The 6,263-nt window shown below is 45.4% G+C and overlaps 1 long non-coding RNA gene across 1 annotated transcript; it reads left to right on the plus strand.

Annotated features, from left to right (window-relative positions):
• The first annotated feature begins 1,533 nt into the window (after nucleotides 1-1,533).
• LOC146829651 (uncharacterized) lies at nucleotides 1,534-2,667 on the plus strand. Its single transcript, XR_014962029.1, has 3 exons — nucleotides 1,534-1,685; nucleotides 1,938-2,016; nucleotides 2,317-2,667. It is a non-coding gene; the product is annotated as an uncharacterized LOC146829651 (long non-coding RNA).
• The last annotated feature ends 3,596 nt before the right edge of the window (nucleotides 2,668-6,263 follow it).

The following is a 6,263-nucleotide window of genomic DNA, read 5'->3' on the forward strand; positions in this document are numbered from 1 at the left end:
ACCGTCTGAGATGGTTTGTTGCTTGCCAGCTATCCTTTCGTTCCTGATTGGAGCACCCTGTAAGCTTTAGGGACTAGCCTGAAGTGGCTTCTGGCTTCATCTAATGGCCATTTGAATGAGAACCAAAGTGGGGCTATGCGATCAGATCCCTCCGCCTCTTGAAGATATCCTCCTGCTGCGTGTACGATCAGATCCCTCCGCCTCTTGAAGACATCTGACTGCTGCGTGTACGATCAGATCCCTCCGCCTCTTGAAGACGTCTGACTGCTGCGTGTACGATCAGATCCCTCCGCTCTTGAAGACGTCTGACTGCTGTGTGTACGATCAGATCCCTCCGCCTCTTGAAGACGTCTGACTGCTGCGTGTACGATCAGATCCCTCCGCTCTTGAAGACGTCTGACTGCTGCGTGTACGATTAGATCCCTCCGCCTCTTGAAGACGTCTGACTGCTGCGTGTACGATCAGATCCCTCTGCCTCTTGAAGACATCTGACTGCTGCGTGTACGATCAGATCCCTCCGCCTCTTGAAGACGTCTGACTGCTGCGTGTACGATCAGATCCCTCCGCCTCTTGAAGACGTCTGACTGCTGCGTGTACGATCAGATCCCTCCGCCTCTTGAAGACGTCTGACTGCTGCGTGTACGATCAGATCCCACTGCCTCTTGAACACATCTGACTGCTGCGTGTAGAGGTGTCTTGAGGAGAGTCAGGTGTGTCTGGGAGATTCCATACGTCCGGGCTTTGCTATATTCTAGTCTTAAAAGTTATTAATTGTTTAAAACAAGACTTATCTGGTGAAGCTGTTTGCCTCGCGTGCCTCTGTTCCTGGTCACGCTAGGCCTTAATGATAAAGATGAGATCTGGGCTCTTATACAATAATGGAGCGTAAAAAGGGTTCACATGTTCTTCAGACGTTGTTGCTTGCAATAGTCGGTTCTTACTTATCTACACTAATGTATTGTGGATAGCTAGAATGTAAGGAGTGGCGGTAATATACTGGGATATAAGGTAACTTTTCTACATTTTTTTGTATTTTATTTTCAATCTTGTTTAAGCAGGTATTTAATGAGTAAAAGAAAAGAAGAGCATATAACGCTAGTTTAGGGCATTTAATATTATTCAATTATCCCCACTCTGAATTGAATCCATTAGGACCTGATTAGGACTTTCCATGATGGCGGTAATAACATATATGTGCATTTTGGTGAATTTGGGTATTTATTCGTTTCCGTATGTATAAACTTACTGTTCTCCGTTTCAGTTGAATAGTAGTCCTTTTACTAGGTCTATGGTTGGCAATGTCGTTGTCTACCATCAACATAGAGAGAGTGGTCCTTTTATTATGTTTACGGCAATATTTGCCGGGTTTAAATAGACTTCCGCATCACGTGACATCGGACGCGATCCGTGTAGACTGGAGGGAGAAGGAACGTTAGAAGTGGGTTCTGTGTATAAACTTCGAGGTAAGGAGACGTACGATTCGGCAAAAGTGTAAATATACCTACCGTTACACCAAGGCTAAAGAGAATTGATACTTAGATTTGGTTTTTTTATTGGTTCTATTGACAGAGTTGAGAGCGAGGCGACCTCAAGCAGTGCTAAAACAGTGTATATGCACAAACATATGCAGAATACTTGAACCGTATAACGAGTGGTTTTGGAAGGGTCGAATAATTATACACAAGGTATGTACCACATATCCTTTTCAATAATAGGCAGGTTCTATTATCTAATTTCCCCTAATGGGTGTAACCTACGGTGTCAATTACTTTGGGTTTTCTCGTTTTAAATAACGATACAATCGATGCACTTTGAGATTATACTGACTTTAAGATAAAGGGTAACGGATGTGGGAGTCAGTGACTTGGAAATAGATACATTGATTATAGGTGGAGTGATTTTCCATTGAGATAATTTTTGGTTTTGATTGCTTTTAGCCCGCCAAAATAATTTATAGAAAAAAGAAAGAAAGAAAAGACGATTATTTGTTCCGACCATACCCTAATTGGACAATAGGTAATATGCAGTTTTCAATATAAGGTATTTTAAGTTTATTCAACATACCACATATTAATACACCTAATTGCTTTACATTCACTGTCGGTGATATATTAGATTGGGTTGTAAGGTTGTTATACACTCTGGGTGTTTTATTTGAAGTTCTACGTTTTGTTGTATGAGCCGCCACTTCAGTTTTGAACTGTTGTAATATAACTGTAATATAGTGTCTTTTAATATTATTCCTGTGTTTCTGTGTATATAATCTAAATAGAGATAAGATGGATATTAATAGGGACAATTAATTTGTTCTTACAGGTTGTAAATTATTGGTTCGGATGCCCTAGTCCTGATGAGGCCAAAAGAGTTATTTGGCTGAAACGCGTCGACATTTATTTTGAAGACACTCACTGGATTATGATTTATGTTTTGACTTATTTGTGAAAGAGCACTCAAAATAATTAGGAGATTGTAAACGACAAAATCTCGTAGTGCGTCTTTAGTAGTGATCTTCTATATATAGGAATGCTGTTTCAAAAAAAGCCCATAAGCATCCTGGTACATTAAAAAGGGCGTTTGATGATATGTATATGTTCAGTGATTGTGCTATATGTAAGTATTGTAAATATTGTATTTGTTTGTATATATATGTCTAAAAACAAAAGAATTTCAAAAAAAGTGTGGTAGAAAATAAATATCCTCACACTTATAAAAAGTAATTGATACATTTTTGGTTTTCATTGGAATCGCCGTTGACTTGGTCACAAAATTTAATAATACAGGTTTTGTTGGAGAAATAAATATTACTCCAGGGGAGAGATAATTCATCTATCTCTTCGCCTAAACTTATGTGAGAGTATCAGTCCCGAGGCATTATCTTTTTCTATATATCATTTACATTCCCAGATGCCGGAGGGTTATTTGGGTTCCCCCCTTTTTTGAAGAGATCTGTTCCTGGTCCCAGCAGTCCCTGGGACAGCATCGGACTCCCCATCCAATCCCCAGGCTGCTCTCAAGCATGAGAGCACCGTGGGAATTGGCCTGAGTGGGCTGGATCAACACTCGCTTAGGCACAGGGGGGCAGATTTACAAGCCCTTTGCGAGACAATTACGCCACTGTTGCGTCACTTCTGTGACGCAGCGGCGGCGTAAACCATGCGCCATGTTGCGCCTTATTTACAACGTGACGCATCTAGGTAGATGCGTCACGTTGTAAAGCCCTGCGCCACATTAAACCCGCGTCAGGTTTAATGTATGCAGGGTGGGCGTCACAGCGGAAAAAGCCTCGGAAAAGTGACGCAGTGAAATATACAAGATTTCATTTCACGCAGTCACTTTTCCGACGCTGGTGCGTCAAAGCCTTACGCCTGCATGAAGCAGGCGTAAGGCGTGACGCACCATGTTAGGGATAGGGCAGGTTGGAACAGTGCTAGAGTTGCATCGCGCTTGCGACACAACTTCAGCACTGCGCCAACCTTACGCCGGCAGATGCCTCACGCATCTGCTTGTCCTTGCACCGCATTGTAAATGCGGCGCATCTGCGGTGGCTCAAGGGCAAACTTGCGTAACGCATCTTCCCTGGCGCATCCCTGCTGATTTGCAGAGATGCGCCAGGGAACATAAATCTGCCCCCATATGAGCCAGTGGAAACTAACACAGAGCTCAGGCTGAGCCCAACAAACGACGGTCCGATCACTGTAACCCACTCCTTTGTACACAAGAACCCTTCCAGTAGACAAACTCGGCATCCGGTGGTGCTCAGACCCCTGGCTGGCTGTTATCTGCCAGAACACTGCGCAGAGAGATGCGTGGCAGTATATAATACCAATTGCAGACGGTGCCAAATCTGGAAAGCGCATAACGTTCACCTGAAGATCTCACAAGGCGCTTTACGCGGATCCTTATTAACCGGCCTCATCGACAGTATCTCTCGGAGACAGTGTACCTGGCGACTATGCGGCTTTAAGCACACAGCGCCGCGTCTCTGGCGGGCTCTATAAATAGAAGAGACGGCAGATGAGGCGGCGGGGCCCAGAGGCGGTTTCTGCTGATGCAGCAGGGCGGCCGGAGGCGCGCAGCATCTCTGCTGAAACCTGAGCTCGGGGAGCTGCGCATCTCTGCAAGGGCTGGCTGGTCGGAAAAGCAATGCAACACAGACCTTCGTGTCTAACAGGAGACAACACGGACCCGTGCGCCCGGTAAATCCAATGCACTGCAACACTTGCTGACTCATTCTGTCGGTTCAATAAAACGTGTCGCAGGCACCAAGGTGTACAATTCCGTTTTGGACAGGCACCGTGACAAATAGTCTAGCGCTTGGCAGTGTCGCAGTGCATTACACGCCTGACTGTCTGGAAAAGCCTCTTTTCATGTCTTCCAGGGACAGAGAGTGCAATTCCGAGCGTTACCTCACTGGACGGGCTGCAAGCCCCGCCACCTGACTCATTGTCCCGCATTCTGCTCAAACTGCGCACACAGAGCTGTTCCAACAGTGGCCTCTAGATGGCGCCGCAGACTAAGGTATTCCCCGGCCACTCCCATGCTCATTATTCTGATTTATAACAAAAGAACTCCCTGGGCTCGCTGTGGAAGCAATTATATACCTACTCCACTTTCATTTAGAAGAAAACGTTTTTGTAATAGGCCTGAGTTTGGTCGCCTCGTAATAGGTGCGCGTCTGGGACTTGTATTACTCAAGGGCAGCGACTGGCTCGCGAAAATTAACAGCTGGTTTCCTGAACCGACAACAAACTCCGCTGCAAGAAAAGGGAGGCCGGATGGATGCATGGGTAGGGGCCCTAGGGGAAAATGCAGCATGTCTGTCAGCGAGAAGATGAGAGGACCTGCGGCATCTTTTCAGGGGCGCTGCTACTGGTGCAGCAGGTTCAGTTACACCGGGCGGTCTATTACGGTCCGATCTCTTTTTTATGCCAGTCTGATCTCGGCGTTTCTTTCGAGGGTCCTTTGACTTGGAATTCCTTCCCCTTCCCTGCTCTCACATCTCCAAACCTCTTTTCGCCCAAAATAAAACACAAAACATGTTTTTCTCTTAATCCATTTACATAAGAATTTGAGGCCCTTATTTATGAATGGCTTGCGCCGCCCTTGCGTCATTTTTTGTGACGCCACAGTGGCGTAATCAATGCGCCACACTGCGTCCTATTTACAAAGGGACACATAACTGTTTTAGCACAGCGATGCGTCACTTTTCATAAATGAGGCCCTGCATGCTTTACTGCATCTTCATTCCTGCATGCCCACCACTATTGGCTCTCACCGGACACTCTCACAGTCGCAGGGTGGTTTCACCTTTGCACAGAAATTACTGGGATCTCAGACAAGAATGATGGCCTTGTGGGTTGAAACCACGGAACAAGGACACGTGGACCCTAAACTTGTGAGGAATATAACACCACAAAGTTTGAGGGAAGAACACGCGGGTCAGAGGTTAAAGCCCTTAACCGAGGGACACCTTAGAGTGGTTATATGAAATGAGGACTTCTGAAAGAAAATTATGGGAAGGTGCGCATGAGTGCACCCACTTGGGTTGGGGCCAAGAGTTGTCTTTCTAATTAGCTAAGAACGGTTGTGGTGTATGTCACCGCACTCCACAGCACAGCTTTTTTTTCCCCTGGTATAACCGTTCCAAAGAAAACCCAAATATCAAGTGAAAGTTAAAAAGATGTGGGAGAAGCACTCAGTGAATGTTATCACAGCAACCAGGGCTTTAAGTGGGCCGGGTCTGACTGGTGCTGAGCACCGGCAGTTTTTTAAAGGGTGCCTCGAAATGGGTCTCTATCGGGCTTTGTTTTGTACCCTGACACAGACGGTCCGTTTTTTTCTGGACTGCAGTGACAGCAGGCACATCGATGTGCGCATGCCCACACTGCACACTTCTCACTAGTGGAGAAGTTACGGCATGACGCTATGCCAGGTGAGCGTTGTAGGGGAAGGGAAATCCATTAAAGGGAGTCATTTTTTCTCTGGATTTCCCTTCTCTTTTTGAAAGGCAGGAGCAGCAACTTTGTTGTGGAATCACCAGGGCTATAAGTGGAAGCTTTTTCAATATCATATACAAGCCATAGTTGTTGCTTATTTATCTTTTGCAAATAACAACCATTGACAAAGGCAATAGTCCTGACTTGTTGTAGATATGATGTTACTTGTTGTATCATATATCCGGATGCAATGACAGAAGCAGCAAAATACAAGTCGGGCGGCACACTATGCTAAGCACAGTTTTTTAGCGTTAGGGGCAGATTTAT

The sequence above is a fragment of the Triturus cristatus genome, chromosome 5_2, assembly GCF_964204655.1.
Source record: "Triturus cristatus chromosome 5_2, aTriCri1.1, whole genome shotgun sequence".
Classification (NCBI taxonomy): Eukaryota; Metazoa; Chordata; class Amphibia; order Caudata; family Salamandridae; genus Triturus; species Triturus cristatus.